General features: G+C 34.4%; 1 protein-coding gene across 1 annotated transcript in view; it reads right to left on the bottom strand.

Annotated features, from left to right (window-relative positions):
- The window catches only part of Neil3 (nei like DNA glycosylase 3), a 142,176-nt gene that overhangs the window by 106,490 nt on the left and 16,542 nt on the right, over positions 1-19,144 (bottom strand). Inside the window, exon 2 of the mRNA XM_074054931.1 lies at positions 17,170-17,226. The gene's annotated coding sequence lies outside the window, so the exon portion shown is untranslated. The remainder of the gene's footprint in view (positions 1-17,169; positions 17,227-19,144) is intronic.

Genomic DNA, 19,144 nt, shown 5'->3' on the forward strand with positions numbered 1-19,144 from the left:
GATACAAGTTCTGAAAAAATGCTCACATAGATTTTTTTCACATTTCTTGTTATGCAAAAGAAATTAATTATGCCAAAAAACCCCAAAATAACCCATGACACATAGTAAAATAGTGCAAATTGGTTAGGATTTTGAGAAGTAGGCTAAAATTATTATTTGAGCTTGCTCACTAAGGATTGTGTAAATATTCTGAGTTAAATTATGTTTGTTATTCTTAATGCATGCCATGTAATTTTGTAGAGTTTTGCAAAGTCTTTTCCTGGAAGAATGCAACTGGTTGTCAGCAAGAGAGATCATTTTCTGTTTTGTTTTGTTTTGTTTCATTTTTTGGACAACAAAAGCAATCATGATATTTTAGATGTGATAGAGAAATACTTCCCATTGAAATTATTGCTGTTTTAAAATAATGTTTCCTTACAATAAGTGGAAGTAAAGGAATCTATTTTTTAAGTGTTATAAAAGAAGTAATCACAAATGTTTAGATTATATAAAATTAAATGATCTTAGTTGGAAAGGAGATTAATTATATTTATTAGTATAATTCTTATATAGAGGGAACAATGTATGGTGACTTGGGGTCTGTTTTATGTTAGAAATTGAAATATTTCAAATTGCTAAAATCTCATAAGATTCTACTAAGTCCATTAACTTTATTTTTAAAATCCCTCTCACTTTTGGTGGCATTTGGTTTCAACTCAGGCCCTCGTGCTTACTAGGCAAGTGCTCTGCCATGAGCCATGCCCCTCCTTTTTCAAATAGTTTTACTAAATTTTAATAATATACTTTAATAATATGAGGTGGTTCATTGCGGTAATTCTATATATGTGTCCAGTATACTTTGAACAAGTTCACCCCTTCATTATATTCTCACTCTCTCCTCTTTCCTCCTCCCCCTTCCAAACAGTGTTTAGTGAATTTCACTATGCTGACTTCAAACACATACATATAGCTTATTTTGATCCTCTTCCCCCAGACTATTTTGATTTTTAGATTATTTTTTAGGATAGGGTCTTGAGTTTTTGCTCCAGCTAGCCTGGACTGCAGTCCACTTACCTCTGGCCCTCCATGTAGCTGTGGCTTAGGCACATACCACCACACCCAGCTTATTTATTCAGATGGGGTGTTGCTAATTTTTGCCCAGACTGGCCTCAAACCTCATCTTCCCAATTTCTGCCTCTGAGTAGCTGGGATTATAGGCAAGAGCCACCACAGCTGGCTATTTAAAAAATCTCTATTAGCAATTTTTTTTTTTTAGAGAACATGTTTAGACACTTTCTGGTTCTATTATAATATAGACATAAGTAAGATATAGTAACAAATAAAGTACTATATCCCTTCAAAAATTCCTATACTGTTAGTTCTATTACAGATAATTACTTTTTGAATTTATATAAATAATGTAGAATCAAATCCTTTCAAATATAAACAGATGTCTGTATAACTTTGGACCATTGGGAAAAATACATATGTGTGTCTGTATGTGTAAGAATAGTCCCTAATCCTCTGGACTAGGGAAGCATGGATGTTAAATGTTCTCATTGGTCACTGTACTTCTCCTATTACACTTGCAAATATGTAGGTGTTAGCAGGATACCCTTCCCTATGATGAGAATACTTTTGAAGCCAAGCATGGTGGCATATTCCTGTAACCTTTGCACTCAGGAGACTGAGTCAGGACAGGCCAGCCTGGGTTACACAGCAAGACCCTGTCTCAAAAATAGAACTCATTCGATTACATCGGACCCACACAGATAACCCTTGGTAACCTTTCCACCTGAAGATCCTCATCATAATGAAATCTACAAAGTCCTTTTTACCATATAATGTAACATATGCTCAGGAAATTAGGATGTGGACATATTTGGGGGATATACTCTATCTATCATCCATTTATTTATACATCTGTATGTGCTTATAGACATATAGAAAACATAATACTCAGTGTAAAAGTTCAGGATTAAAATAAATATATTTTTACTTATAATTTTTGATACTAATTTTTAAGGGTTTCAGAAACAATTTCCATCAATTCTGGGTTGTGTCAGGGTCTATCAAATATCAAACACTAGGGACTGAGTGTGAGAGGAGTAACTATGAAGACCCTGTTCCATTGGTCTGAACAGCTTTGCCACTGAGATGTCTCTCATTCCTATTAGAGACTGTATTACTTGGCTGCAAGAGGTCATCTGATTCCTATTTTACATTTGTCCATTCAATAAATATTTGTTGAGTATATATGAATATAATACATGAACAAGACATCACCCATATCTCAAGGAAACTGCTGTCTAGTAAGAGACTTATAAATAGACAACCATACTGCAGTCTCTAGTAGATGCAATGGCAGAAATTCACACTGGGTATTATGTAAGTGCTGAAGAAAAGGATCTAATCCAGTTTGGAAGTAGTGCAAACTTTGATTAGCAAAGGCTCTTAGAGTTGCTGAAATAAACAACTAGAGAGTTATCTAGGAGTATTTGTGTACTGCTAGAGCCAAACCTCAAAGTTCCTTCAGGACTAGAGATGTATCTTCCATTCAGCTCAACAAAGTAACTGTTGAACTGTGGTGCATGCTTAGAAGTGGAGCAACCTAGGAGAACACTTAATGCTTATATTTTCCCTTGCCAAGGGGATTAGGGAACGCATCCGTGAGGAAGTTACAGACATTACACAAGTAATTACAAGTGTGAGGAGTGCTGTGAAGGGATTCTATGGCAACGCAGGAGAAAATAATTTAACCTTGTCAAGAGGGTCAGGGACTGCCATATTAATAAATTCATGATTAAATTGAAACCTGAGGGATAAGTAGGATTTAACAAAGGAAAGGAGGAAAGGAAAGTGAAATATCCAATATGACAGGACTACAGAAAATGAGGAAAAGAAAGAGAACGGTTTCTAACAGAGCAGGTGGAAATACAGACTAATGTGTGTATGAGAACCATCCATTGTCTGATTGTAATCCATTGCATCTCATAAAGACCTTCAGCTCTTCTATCACCCTTCCCTCCTCAAGATGGAGATTTGAAACTATTTTCTTCAGGGTTATTTTTAAATAAATCAATTTCCTTCCAATAATTTCTAATTTCTATTTCCTTTCTTTTTTTTTGGTAAGTAGTGAGCAGTATGAGCTTTAGATTCCAGGAACATGCTGGGTTCAAGATTGAAGAGAGGCATTTGCAAGGCTTTATGAACTGGTTAGGATTCTTAACTTTATCATAGGTTTATAAGTTACCTAGAAACTGCTTTGTTTAGAAACACTGACTCCTTACTTAGCCCTACAAGTTAACCAAAAAAAGGATAAAACTATGACATCCCTGCCTCCAGTTTGCATCTGTCTCCTTGGCTCTGAGTCTCTCTTCCTGAGCTACCTTGTATACCAGTAATGATAGGACTGATTGACAAGGGACCAAAACTGCCCCCAAGAAATAAGACCCTCACAGACCAGACCACCCCCAAATAAGGCCAATTAACTATAATGATGCACTCTAGAGCAGGAATAATTATCTCATGGGGACCAAATTAAAGTCCCTCAAGTCATGACAGTGATGACAACTTCTCCAAAACTCCCTCAGAACCAGGACTGAGATAAGGATCAACCATGTCACACTTTGCCTGGAAAGTTTATTTATGTATACATCTCACTTCCTGTCCTGTTTTACCTGGTGTAAATATCCGTGATGTTAGAATGCTCGGTGTACCTCTTTTCATATGCCCACATCCATGTCTGGGTGTGAACTGTCCTTTCCTTTGCTTTACTAATGAACTTCATTGATCTCTACCTCAACATGTTCTGAGATTTTTCTCTGTGACAAGGTTGTGAGCTTGGAAATCTCAAATTGAGTTTTTTTTCCCTCTGGAGACCTCCTTGTCCTATCTTGGTCTTGGTTACTTCAATAAATTTTAAGTTTGGAAATAACACAATCAGATTTGTGGTTTTAAAAGACCCCTCTGACCATAGCATAGACATTAATTAGATTAGGTTATGACTAGGTATTGGTAGAAGAATTAAGAAGGTATTGCAGGCAATAAAAACAGCATGGTACTGGCACAAAAACAGACATGAAGACCAGTAGGACAGAATAGAGGACCCGGATATGAAACTACACAACTATAACCAACTTGTCTTTGACAAAGGAGCTAAAAATATACAATAGAGATAAGACAGCCTCTTCAACAAAAACTGCTGGGAAAACTGGTTAGCAGTCTGCAAAAAACTGAAACTAGATCCATGTTTATCACCCTACACCAATATTAACTCAAAATGGATCAAGGATCTTAATATCAGACCCCAAACTCCAAAGTTGGTACAGGAAAGAGTAGGAAATACTTTGGAACTAATAGGTTTAGGCAAGGACTTTCTCAATGGAACCCTAGCAGCTCAGCAACTAAGAGATAGCATAGACATATGGGACTTCATAAAACTAAAAAGCTTCTGCTCAACAAAAGAAATGGTCTCTAAACTGAAGAGAACACCCACAGAGTGGGAGAAAATATTTGCCAACTATACATCAGACAAAGGACTGATAACCAGAATATATAGGGAATTTAAAAAACTAAACTCTCCCAAAATTAATGAACCAATAAAGAAATGGACAAGTGAAATAAACAGAACTTTCTCAAAAGAAGAAATTCAAATGGCCAAAAAACACATGAAAAATGCTCACCATCTCTAGCCATTAAGGAAATGCAAATTAAAACCACACTAAGATTCTATCTCACCCCTGTTAGAATAGCCATCATTAGCAACACCACCAACAACAGGTGTTGGCGAGGATGCGGGGAAAAAGTAACCCTCTTACACTGTTGGTGGGAATGTAAACTAGTGCAACCACTCTGGAAAAAAATTTGGAGGCATCTTAAAAATGTAAACATAGATCTGCCATATGATCCAGCAATACCACTCTTGGTGATATACCCAAAGGAATGCGACACAGGTTACTCCAGAGGCACCTGCACACCCATGTTTATTGCAGCACTATTCACAATAGCCAAGTTATGAAAACAACCAAGATGCCCCACTATTGATGAATGGATTAAGAAAATGTGGTGTCTATACACAATGGAATACTACTGAGCCATGAAGAAGAATGAAATCTTATCATTTGCAGGTAAATGGATGGAACTGGAGAACATTATCCTGAGCGATGTTAGCCAGGCCCAGAAGACCAAAAATCATATGTTCTTCATATGCGGACTTTAGATCAAGGGCAAACACAACAAGGGGATTGGACTTTGATCACATGATGAGGCAAGAGCACACAAGGGAGGTATGAGGATAGGCAAGAAAACCCGCCCCCAAAAAAGCAAGATAGCATTTGATGTCCTCAAGGCAAAGGAACTAATGCAGAAACTGTAAAGTGACAGAGGCCAATAGGAGAAGGGGACCAGGAACTAGAGAAAAGGTTAGTTTGAGAAGAATTAATTTAGAATGTAACACATTTGTACAGGAAAGCAATGTGAGTAAACTCCCTATATAGCTATCCTTATCTCAACTAGCAAAAACCCTTTGTCCTTCCTATTATTGCTTATACTCTCTCTTCAACAAAATTAGAGATAAGTGCAAAATTGTTTCTGCCTGGTAGCGAGGGGGTGGGGGGAGAGGAAAGGTGATGGGGGAAAGGGAGATGGCAGGGGGAAGGGGAGAGAAATGACCCAAACATTGTGTGCACATATGAATAAAAGAAATAAAAAAAAAAGAAGCTATTGCAGTGTACAAATAAGACCCTGACTGGGGTGAATAGTACCAGTGAACATAGAGTGGAGACAGTCCAATCATCAAAAATTTCAGCAGTTCTGGCGATGCTATAACATACGGGTACAATAATTTTAAGTTGATTAAGTTTGAGTTACAGAGTAGCAAAAGACAAAAACGTGGGCCCCATCATGAAAGTTTTACAATATGCCTGATTTCATTATCTTAAACAAGAATACTCTGACATTGTCACATTTGTATTTTATTTGTCACTCAGTGGCTGTTTGGAAGATGAATTTAAGGTAGATAAGATTTTAGGTAGGAATAGAAGGAGTAAAGAAGCCCTTTAAGTGGTCCAAAGATCGTGGACTGTGAGCCAGTGCAATAATAGGAGAGACCAATGAAAAAAGCATGTATGAGAAACAGTTGGAAGGCAAAATCAGAGATGATGCTTGAATGAAGTAGAAGGGTAATAAAAATGAGTCAAATTCAACTCCCCTGTTTCTAATTTCAAAGATGAAAGTGGTGTGTGTCCAGGAGCAAACAGCAATCAGGTTGCAGCTGCATAGTGAACATTCCACAACTATTTATTGATGACCACAACCTGGACTACCCTGTCAATTTAAACCCAAGAATATTTTGATTTCATTTTACCTGATTTTTTCCCATATGATCAATCCAAATTTTATTAACTCACACGTAAAAAAAATTGTCAGTTTTTTTTTTCTGAGGCTTAGTATCCTGGAGATCACAGAAAGACAATCTTTTGGGAGAAAATTTGTTATTAGTCTATGGCTTTTTGTAGTCAATGTATTTTTCTTCCCTATGTAAATTCTTCTGAGCATTAGACAAACAACTACCAGATAGTTGTTATTTTTGTGTGAATAGCTTCAGACAAACTGTTTATTGATATTGATCAAATTACAATGAAAATTGCACAAGAACTCTTCCCACAGTGCTGATATTCTCACATGGTCACCACCCATGTGAAATCAAATTCTGGGTAAAAAGAAAGAAATACATGAAACATACACTCCTGAGACTAACAACAAATAATTACAAAATAATTTCCAAGTCCCACTTGGCACCATGAAATATAACTCATGTCCTTTGAGGTTTTTAGCACTTTACTGGTCATTGCTGAGTGAAGTTTGTTATATTTGTAACACATCAAACTTCAAAGTCACAATTTTATGCTTATTTTTGAAAAGAGATATTTAATTTTATAATAATATGATATGTATTATCAGTATTCAAATTAAGAAAGAATGACAAAAATCTCAATATAAAAAATGTCCTTCAGAGAAGTGCTTATATTTCAATTTCACACTTTATTATTATTATTGTTATTATTATTGGTGGTGGTACTGGTGTTTGGACTCAGGGCCGAACACTTGCTAGGCAGGCATTTTACCACTTGAACTACTCCATCAGCCCTAGTTTCATACTTTATTTCCTCCAAACACCACAAATGTCATTGCAGGGGTAATATATATGCATATATAGTATAAATACACATATATATAAATTTATAAAATGTAAAGCTTGATTCCCTATTCCTCTCACATACTTTGTTGACTTGATTCTGTATTTGACAAGTTTATTTAATAAATTATTTAGATTTTTGAAAAATACATAGTATAAAATATGTTTTATTACAAAATAGGATAGAATTTTAAGCAAAAAACAATTACACTATCATCTACATTTGGTTAAACAACAGCACAAATCCCCACATATCTCTGGAAAAGTTTGAATGAAGGTGACTTCTCTTTTTAGCATAGGATTTGAAGGTGATATTTAAGAAATCATTATGCTAAACAGTAACCATTTGCTTAAGTAAACCACTGGGAATAATTTTCTTCCTAGTAGAGCTTCAAAGATAGTGGAAATGCCCAACTCTTCTTGATCAAGGCAGATGTGAAGAAACAGTCTGGCTTGTTATCCAGCAATGATTTTCTTTTTTAAATGGGAACCATATCTTAAAGTACTTCTCTTTCAGATTGTAATTTTTACAGGCCATCCGTTATTGAGTTTGTCATAAGGGAGGATAGAATCAGGTCCTCAGATTTGATAGAACGTTTTTCTCCCACAACTCCAAAAAGTTAGGGCATTTGCAATGTGCCAATTGTTTTAGAAGACAGTTTTCCTAAGAGTGCTTTAGAATTTTCCTTGTAAGTAAAATGGATCCTTTAACATTTCAGTTGACTCAGGCTCTTAAAATATAGAATGGAGGTACTCTCACTTCTTGCTCCCACCAAAAAGTGAAAGAATTACAATTAGTGAAAGTTAAGTTCTACCCTCTATTACCATGTATGAATGCTAAACAAAATTGAGCCATTTCTTAAATATTTTACATGAAAAAAGTGTTTTCTGAGCCTTTAGTGGTTCTGTAGTTCCACTGTTCAGGAGACCAACTCCAAAAATTCTTCCTGGCAAAGGACACCTCAGACATGTAAGTCAGGTCATGGGTACACTTTAACAAATATGAAAATCCAAACTTGCTCAAAAATGCGCTGCAAGTAGCATTTTGCAAATAACTTCAAAATCCCGGTCTAACCCTAAAATATAGGAGGAAAAGGAAAACTTACCAAGCCTGTTTCAAACAGGAAATTTTTTATTAGTATATTTTTGTTATACTGGGGATTCATAGTGACAATTCCAAATAAGCTTATATTGTACATTGGTTAGATCATCCCCACCATCTCTCCCCTTCAACCCTCTCCCCAGCCCCCCAAAACTATTGCAAGAGGTTTCATTGTCTTATTTTGTATAAGTATATGAAATTCATCACCCATGTTCCCTCACCTTAATCTTCTTCATTCACCTTCCTTCCCACAAATATCCGCTACCACAATGTACCTATTTTACAGTCCTCTAGCAGGAAACTTAATAAACTGTCTATTAACTTCCATACTCTTTGACTGACTTTTCTTTTTTATTTTAAGATTTATCTCCAGTCACATGCCTGTATTTTTATATCCAATTATGATAGGAAATTATAAAAAGAAATGGATATGTATAGGGAAGAAAGTTGAAGAGTTTTGTATATGGACTGGTTTGATAGATTTTAAGAGACAAACACAATTATAAGGTATATCTAAAGAATGTACACAACTCTCTATGATTCCATTACAAATAAAATAACCCTTCCATTATTTTTGTGTTGAGTCTTATCATGAAGCTTCCTTAATCACGTATTAGTACCTAACAGAGACTTTTAGGAACAGATCTTTTTGTACAAATAGCATGAAAAAAAGGGGGCTACTAGAGACAAGCAAAGCTGTCACTCTTCAATTTCTAGCTTGATATTTGAACTTATTTTTCTCTCAGGAATTACTGATGTGGGTGAATTGATACCATTTTCAAGTTTAACTGTAGATTTTTTTTATCAGAAAAAAAGCAAAACTTTAGTTAGAACTGATAAATCTCTTATAAGAGCGTATGTTTCCATAAGCCCTAAAATGTCAGTATCGATTCTCTGTAAATATGAAATTTAAATTTAGGCTATATTTTTCATAACTGAATTGTGCTTTACTGTTTATTTGTTCATAAACTCATTTTGCAGATTAAAAAAGAAAAAAACAAAAAACAGAGGCCAAAGATGTTAAATGGTTTGCCCATAAACATCCAGCTAATTAGCACTGAATCAGAGGTACTTGTGTGCTGGGGGAGATGAAGTTTAGAACTGATTAAATAAAAGCTGAGAAAAATATATTGTTGTCAGGGCTTCACATAAAAGAAAAATGAAAAAAGTGATGAGTGAAGTGTATTTCCACAGACTTTAAGATATTGCTTTATTTTAAAATTACCTTCAGTTAAATCACCAGACTGAACTTGTGATGTCTTTGGAGGTTCACACAAGTTCATTATGTTGACCAGAAACCATGTGACTACTATTTCAAACTTTGGCAGGAACTGCTAGGAAAAAAGTCCCTCAATGATTAGAAATGACCCTTCTCTACTCTTTCAATCAGAATTTAAAATAGTGGAAATATCAGGGAATTAACTCTTGGCTTAGTGCTCATATGACTTCTTCAGGCTGGCCTTCACCACTAGGTATTGTGCATATCAGAAGCCAGCCCTTTTAAGATTTTCTAGTCCAGTGGGTTAGGAATGTTCAGATTGCTTTTGACTAAGTATTCATGTCCATTTATTCCCTCCCCTACATTTTATGCCGTGGAAATCCCCTTTCAGTTTTTATTTTATAAATTTGAAAAGTCAGATTTTTAGGTTTAAAAGGTTATGATACAGCATGTCAATGGCATATTCTTCAAGTTTATCAATGAAGAATATTAATGTTGCCAACAGCAGTAGAACAACAAGATATAGTTACTTTTAAAAATTTTTATGTGCTGTTTTCTGTAGAGATGGGAACCACCTATTTCTATCCCTCAAATTCCTCATTAATAAATAATCTGCATTTTTGGAAATCTTGACATACTATTTTAGAAATTTTAGGGATTGGAAAATTAGGGCTATCTGATCTATATCAAATATATATAAATATATCAAATATATAATACAATATACGTCACATATACATATAATACAAATATGCATGCATATATGCATATATACATGTATCTTTCAAAGTTATATAACAAATCAGCTAAGGGGTTACTTCTCTGTATTAAGTATTGTACATAACACCCTCTGGTATTGGAATGAGCTTATGCTTCTGGAGAAGGCTCAGATGAGTGCAATTGTCACAAGACACCAGTGACCTTAGAGTTCCATAAACAATTTAACTCAGTCAACTAGAGTACAGTGACCATGAACTCAAGGCTCATGATCATTCTTTGCTTTTGAAAAATTGAAAACCACAGCCCTTTCTCTCAGGCATGCTTTTCATTAGTGGTGATAGAAAGTGGTAAAATGCAAATCTAGCATTTCTACTGCACAATAAACTTAGAATTCAGAGATCAAAGGTCTATCATATAGGCTAGTGGTTAAGTGCATGGTCTTGGTGCTTCATCAGCCTGAGTTAAAATTACAGCTCAGCTTCGTATTATGTGTGTAACCTTGTGAAAGCTGTTTGACTGTGTGAAGAGGTCAAATAGGATAGTTAACTCATCAGCTTGTAGGGAGATTTAATGTGCCTGGAAAATTAGGTTCCATAAGCATTAGATATCATTATTAATTATTTCATTTTTGAATATACATGGGTGGTTTCATGTCTGCTATTCAAGTAAAATGGGTTGCATTTATTCTTCTGTTTTAATCATTCTTAAAGCACTTCAATTGTCAACCTGTACATAGAATTTGCAAAATTCATTGCTTTGCAAGATCATTTAAAGTGCTCTTCATTTATCATTTTTTTTCCCACAATACTTAAAAGAATATGGTTTTTATCAGTGCAAATTCTCTTCATATAGATTAGCTATAATAGCTAAAGTTATCAGTATTCTTTAAAAATAACCTTTCATTTTGAAATAATCTTGCATTTATAGAAAAATTGGGCAGTATTTTACATATCCTTCACCCAGCTTCCCCTAATATTACAACTTACACAGCCATGGTACAATGATCAAAAACTAATACATTAACATTGATGACATTTTTAAAACTACAGATCTCATTAGAATTTCACTTCTATTTCTCAGTGTCAATTTACTATTCCAGAATTTAGCCCCAAATCCTACATTGTTTAGTTGTGATATTTTCTTAGTTTTCTCAAGTCTGTGATAATTTGTCATTTTACCTTTATATTTCATGATGTTGACTTTTTTGAGAACTAATCCATTGTTTCATGGAATATGTCTTAATTTGTGTTTATCTGAGGATCTCATGACTAGATTTTTGTTATGTGTTTTTACCAAAAACCCCACAGAAGTGGTGCTGGGTCCTCCATAGGAAGTACATGACCTTAGTGTGTCTTTTCATTGTTGATATTAGTCAGAATCACCTGTATATAGGCTAGTATCTGTGGGGTTTCGCCACTATAAACTTGCTACTTTTCCTACAATATTATGGGGAAGATTCTTTAAGACTCTGGTAATATTCTGTTTTTCCTCAAAGTTTTGTTCACTGATTTTTAGTGTTTATTAGTGGATTTTGACTCTAACAATCTTTATATGAGTTAGTCTTCTATAAATACAACAAATACCGGAGATAATCAACTTATAAATAGAGAAAGTTTATTTTGGCTCATAATTTGGGATATCCTAGTCCATGATCAGTTTGCCCTTTGCTTCTGATCTTGTGATGAAGCAGCACATCATGCAGGGAACACTATGGAGGAGCATAACTGCCCACCTCATGACAGGAAGTGAAAGTGAAAGACTGGAGCTCCACAGGACATTTTGAGAGCATCTGCTTAATGATTCAAAGACTAAAATTTACACCACCTCCCAATAGCTCCAAGTTGGATATCAAGCCTTTAACACATGGTCTTCAGGAGACACTCATGCAATTATCATATTTGCCTAACGTTGGTTTTGTAATTCTCCCATTTCTCCTACATTTATTAACCACAGTTTTTTCTATTAGTCATGGTCGTGCCTTCTCTTCATTTATGTATTCAATTTATGTGTTTATTGACTTATGGTAATTTATTATATCCCGCAAGTAATAATTCAATACTATCATCTGTTGTTACCCAAATTGTTCCTGCTCTGTCCATTTAGAGCTCTTTCTCTTTCTTTGGAAAGGCTTCCATACTTTTTTGGGCACTTCCTTACTTCTAACACCAGGCTTATCTTATTTATATCTTGTATTCTTCCTTGTCCAGACATAGAATCTGCCATTTCTTATGGAGTCCTTGTTTATTTTTTTTTTTTAGAATGGTGCTCAGAAGCTAAAATCTGAATGGTAGGTTTTGAACAGATTTTCTGTACCCCTACCCAGCACAACAATAAAAAAAAAAAAAGCAAACTTAGAAAAAACCTCCTAAAAAATAAAACAACTATTCTCCTCCCAAGCTAAAAGCAGCTTAAGGTGGATACAATGGAATACTTTCTATGGTTCCAGATATTCAGGAGGCTAAGGTAGGAGATTCTCTTGAACTCAAGAATTTGAGACCAGCCTGGACAACAAAGCAAAACTCTGTCTCAAAAAATAAAAGGAACTTGATATTCTTACAATATGTGTTGCTTCTGTGATTGCCTAGAATATTGTTGGTGAGAAAAAAAATCACATTGTTTTTAATTAAAAATTAAAGGTCAATATTTGTGCACATTTACCAAGCAGCAGGAAACCAATCTTTCATCCTGGCATTAACTTTTTATATTTTTTGTAGAAGATAGATGTACTACATTTGTTCACTGCTATTCTAGGCTCTTGCTGTTGGGGTAGACTGGAATCATTAAGGAAACTGAGATAGCTCCACTAATTCAATCTCATCGTCTACAGAACACTAGATATAACTTCAGTAATAGGTTCCATCCTCTTTTTCCCCTTTCCTTTCCTCCTTCTTTTTGTCCCTAGACTCTAAGGAGTGAATCTAGCTCTTTTACAGGAAAAATGGTAAGGGAAGTAGCCCACAAAGTTTCCCTACCTGGACTAGCCTCTCTAGAAAGCTGTTCTTTGTGCTTCCTAATGATTAGAGAGAAAAGCCATTACCTTCCTGACCTGGTTATCACTTTGTCTGTCTCAATAGCACAAGGAAAAACATTTCTTTCAAGAAAGGGCTTGGTTGAAATTTCCCAAACTAAAAAACATTTTAAGTGTAAATAGAGAACAGGGAGTGAGGTGGATCAGAAAATTAGGTGATCTGCCTTTGTGTTATAGTTTCCTGGTCCAGAAGCCTGTGTAAGCCCCTTAAAGTTGGGAGGTATTTTATTTCAGCACCCCAGACATTTCTGAAAATTCTAGATTTCACAGCGTCCCTTATCCCCAAGTAGCATTTGTGCACTACCAGAAGTCAGAAACAATCTGTGCCTTGCCAAAGAGGATCCTGATCCTATCCATGAGACCAAATGATAAGAAGAGGAAGAAAGGGGAGGGAGGAGAAAGATCAGGAGGAGGAAGAGAAATAAAGAAGGAAAAAGGAGGAGGAGTAAGAAGGAAGAAAAACAAGAGAAGAAGAAGAAGAAGAAGGAGAAGGAGAAGGAGAAAAATAAGAAGGAAGAAGAGGAAGAGGAGGAGGAGGAAGAGAAGAACAGGGCAGAGGAAGAGGAGGAAGAAGTAAAATAAAGAAGAAGGCAAAGAAAAAGGAGGAGGAGGAGAAGGAGGACATTTGCTGTCTTACCTTCTTTGCTCTAAATTATATCACAAATCATCCCACATTGACTTGAAAAGGAATTGACAATTACAAGCTCCACAAAAACAATTTCTGGTGAATTTGGGAAGACAAAGGTTATGAGGTTTGGTGGATAGTTTCCGTTTACCAAACCTCTCCCATTTATCTTCTCTTACACCTCTCACACAAGAAATACTATCATATAACATAGGACATGTTGACTTAGGATTATGTTTCAAATTATAACATTTTTGAACAAGCACCCACAATATACAGGTCATAATTTAGAAAAACTTACATAATGTACCTGTAGTACAAAATACATCATACATATTTTGAAATTTCTATAAAAGCAGAAGTTTCAAAAAAGATGAAATAAATGCAAAATGAATTTAATTTTTATTAACAGTTCAAAAAACTACTTTCACTAACTAACAATTAATATATTAACATTTTTAGTGAAAGTACCATGATTGAACATATTTTTCATTTTTAAAATTCAAGTCTATTGCTTAATTTAATTTATTTTAATATTTGGTTTTAATGGTTGTCTTAGCATAATATGATTATATAAAGCTTTAAATGAAATGATTTATGAAAAGTAATTCTTGATTTTTAATCTCAGTTGTAGTTATATAAAATTTTTTCAATGAAACTGAGCTAATTAATTTCTTTCCTTGATCTTGACCTTTTGAAAAGTAATCAAAAGTTGTTAAAATTTTCTATTTTTAAGCTTAGATCAAAAACCATTTTTTTATAGAACAGCATTTAGAAACCACAACTTGAAGTTGAGTTATTGATAAATCTTAGATTTTTTTAGAAGTAAGTAATTATAGTTCCAACTTTCAATTATGGAATAAGAATTTGATGTATTATTTTCAGTAAAATATTGATGGAGGCTTCACTTTAAAATAAAATGCTATTCCAAAAAATAACCAGTTACATTTATCATTTTTCAAAAGATTCTGCTCTGCTTGGTATCTTATCTTACTATTGATGATAATTTAGACAAAATTTCTTTTTTGTTGTTGTTGGTATTGGGATTTGGATTCAAAGCTTCCTGCCACATCTTCAGCCCAGTTGATGGTAATTTATAATTCCCTAAATTTTTATAGATTTGTAACATTATCTTTCTGCAAAAGTACAATGTGCCACTTATTTCAACTCTTCTATGTTATAAATTTAGTAAATATATAGCAGAGGAATGAACAATTCAGTTAACAAACAGTACCAATAACCTTTGTGATTCAAAATAGTTTCATGATTGTTCTACATCTTAGTACAAAGTTTCACAATTCTTTAAACTAAAGATCTGGGGCTATTGGAGTAGCTCAAGTGGTAGAGTTCCTGCCTCACAAGCATGAGGCCCTGAGTTCAAATCCTTGTGTTGCCAAAAGAAAAAAAACATCTGAAAGAAAAATTTAACTGCATAAGTGGTTTCATAAAAATGTGAAGTTTAAAAATAGTTGATTGAAATAGCTTTCTTTTGAATTACACAAGGAGTAGTGCTTTTTCTGTAAACTTTCCCTGGAATCCTGTTAAAATTTCAGGTAAAGAAGTCAACTTAGCTGGGAATGGAGTAACGCATTTGTCCCAACTACTCAGAAGACTGAGGCAGAAGCAACATTTGAGTCTAGAAATTTGAGGCAGGTATGGACAATATAGTGAAACTTTGTATCAAAACAAACAACTAAACATATAAGAACAAAAAAACTTATTATTGATTGTACTTACATAGTTTTGCCCTAAAACATTATTTTACTAAAGAAGTCAGTACCATTGAGATGCATGCTTTCTGATAAGGTATTTCTTCATGCCTTTTCGTATTAATGTGTAATACACATTAACCAAGCAATATTGGTCTATTTATTTAACTTTGGTGGTTTGAACTGAGAGCATGGCACTTGCTACACAGGCACTTTACCACTTAAGCCACACTGTCAGTCACCAAGAAATGTTATGAACCAATATTTTGACCCAATTTAACAGCACTTAAAATGTTCTAAAATTTGTATCTGTAAAATTCCTGATACACTTTCTATATGCCTTCCAATAGTATGTGAAAGAATATTTTAGTTTAATGTTATATCTATGAGTCATTCTAGCTATTTTATAGTAGTAGGAAGAACATCTCTTCTCCGATCTGACAAAAACATAACAAGATGGATTCAAGATGTGGTGGTACATGCTTGTAAGCTCAGCTGGTGGGGGGAGATAGAGGCAGGAGGATGACAAATTCAAGGCCAGTCCAGGCAAAGTAAAGGGCTAGGGGCACAACTCAGTAGTAGAGTGCTTTCCTAGCAGTTGTGAGACCCTGGGTTAATTCCTCACTACTACCAAAAATAATAGTGATAATAAGATAGAGAGTACCTAGCACAATGGAAACAGATTTCTGCATCATTGTGGCAGCAGGAATTTCTTACTCCGTACAACAAATTTACTAAATTCCTTTCTTCAGTACAGACTGTTTGGAATCCACATATAGGATGAGCAGAATTGTGCTTTGTGGGCCTGGTGTAATGCCAAGGAGTTTAATTGAAACTCATCAGTAATTAGTATTTTAATAAATAACAGTAGTTTAAATCTATTAATTTGAAGAGAACAGATAGAATTATAACTAAGTCAGCATAATGACTGATGTTTATAACTATGTTTATAATTAGTCCCAATTTCTTATTTTATCATTTGTATCAATAGTGTAGTGACTCTTTTGTAGCATGTAAAACTCCATTTATTATTATTTTTTGAGTAAAAGTGATAATAGAAGTCATCACCATCTTTTAGGAGCAAGTTGGGAACTGTAGAGTGAAATTACCATATAGCTATGAAGCAAAACAATATATTAAACTCCAAATCCTATATTTTCTCATTTTTTCTTACTACAGATCAAAGGTATTGAATTCAAATAGGCTGACAGTGGGTCACAACACATCCTTGAGAAGAGCATCTGACAACTATAGGCTCCTTTTCACTCATTCATTCAGTGGGAGTTGTAGAAGCCCAGTTTGTGTCAACTTCTGTCTGGCATTATGAACATAGTGTGAGCAAAATCAACACAATCCCATCGGGCCAAGAGTCTAATGAAAAAAGAGAAATAACTGCTATAAGAATATACGTAAATGAAATATAAGGTGTAGTATGTGTTGAAAAGAAATCATAGGAAAAAGTATAAACCTTCACATACATAGTATTTTCACACTTATACTTGGCTTATACTTCCTGAATATATTGCATTGTGATTCACATGAGTGACAGACATATCTTAATATAAAATTCTCAATAGTATTCAACTTACCTAGCCATGAGGAAGAAGTTCTAGAATGGTGTTCAATGACTCTCTAACCAATTCAGTCTGCATAAAGATATACAATTAGCTTTAAACTTATGATCATATGCTTTAATTTATATGGTTGACATAATTAATTCTCAAGAACTGTTACCTGTTGTGAAGTTATATTTTGTATAAGTAGTGTAAAAATAGACTAAAATTTTCTAATACATATATAAGGTATATAAAGTAATTAAAATGCTAAAAATGCTAACATTTTTCTTGGGGTGCAATTTATTGATGCTAAATTGTACAGGATGAGTATCCCTTATCTGCAATGCTTGGAATCTGAAAATTTTCAGATTTTGGATTTAAAAAAATTTATTATCATGTTATTGTTGTACTGGGGGCATATTGTGACATTTATAAAAGTTCTTATAATATATTGTAGTTGAATTCACCCCTCTATTCTCTTTTATCTCCCTTCCCCCAATTCCTAGAATAGTTTCTTTTGGATTTTGGAATATTTGATATAAATGATGAGATATTTGGGGGATGGAACCCAACTTTAACCAAAATTTATTTATATTTCATTTACACCTTCTGCATATAACTTGAAGGTAATTTTATACTTGAAGGTAATATTTTTAGTGCATTTTCATTTAGACTATGGCTTGTCACACGAGATCAAGTGTGGAATTTTCCACTTGTAGTATTATGCTGTTGTTCAAGGCATTTTGTATTTTTGGATTAGGGACTTTGTACCTTGACAGTACTTTACTTTCTAGGAATAATGAAGTAGAAACAGTTTTCACTTGATGATTCTTAGGGGGTAATAAAATAGTTTAGTTCGTTATCTAAGGTTAAGTCAGTGTTGACTAGCGAGTGAGGTTTTGGATAAAAATTCAATCAGTTGTAGTCAATAAAGTCTCCTATTGATTCTATGTTGAACTAGGACACCATCATCTACCTTAATTAAAATAAAAATAAAATAAATAATTATACAATTGTCCCCCTCTTCCCACTCCAGAGGAACTAATACAGAAACCTTAAAGTGACTGCAGTCAACACGAGAATGGGATCAGGAACCAGTGTAAAGATCAGTTAGAGATGAATCAACTTGGGTTGTAACACATTTGTACATGAAAGCAATGCTAGGACTCTCTTTGTATAGAGCTATCCTTATCTCAACTAGCAAAAACACTTTGTCTTCCTTATTATGCTCATGTCTTCTCTTAAACAAAATTAGAGATAAGGGCAGAATAGGTTCTGCCTGGAAGCGAGGGGGGAGGGGGAGAGAGGGTGGGAGCAGGGGCAGGGTGGAGAAATGACCCAAACAATGTATGCACATGTGAATAAATGAATAAAAAAATTATACCCCTCTTATTTATTTTTGTTTTCTAGCTTTAATAAAATACATCCACAGTGATGGAATAAGTGATGATTCTAGGCCCCTGTTTTTCAATCTGCACAAAAATCAACTCCAAGTGGATCCAAGGCCTTCATGTTAGACCTGAAACTTTGAACTACTAAAGGAAAACATTGAACTCCAATAACTCAGGAAAGACAAGCAAAAATTACATATGTGATTGCCTCAAATTAAAAAAACCCTCCTACACAGCAAAGGAAGACAGCCTACAGAATGGAAGAAAATCAGATGAATGCATCTGATGTAGTACTAATAACCAGAATATATAATGAACTCAACATTTTTATCAGGAAAAAAAACAAGTAATTCAATCAGTAGATGGACAAATGATCTGAGCAAACATTCTCAAAAGAAGAACTACAATTGGCCAAAAAAATACATAAAAAATGGCCAAAAAATACATAAAAAAGTGCTCAGCATCTTAGCCATCAGGGAAATGCAATTCAAAACTATCTTGAAATTCCATTTCATAGAATAGCTATTATCAAAAGCCCAAAAAATTGGCAAATGCTGGTGAGGATGAGAAGAAAAAAGTTGACAAATGCTGGTGAGGATGAGAAGAAAAAAACAGTT

Source organism: Castor canadensis, chromosome 14 (assembly GCF_047511655.1).
Source record: "Castor canadensis chromosome 14, mCasCan1.hap1v2, whole genome shotgun sequence".
Classification (NCBI taxonomy): domain Eukaryota; kingdom Metazoa; phylum Chordata; class Mammalia; order Rodentia; family Castoridae; genus Castor; species Castor canadensis.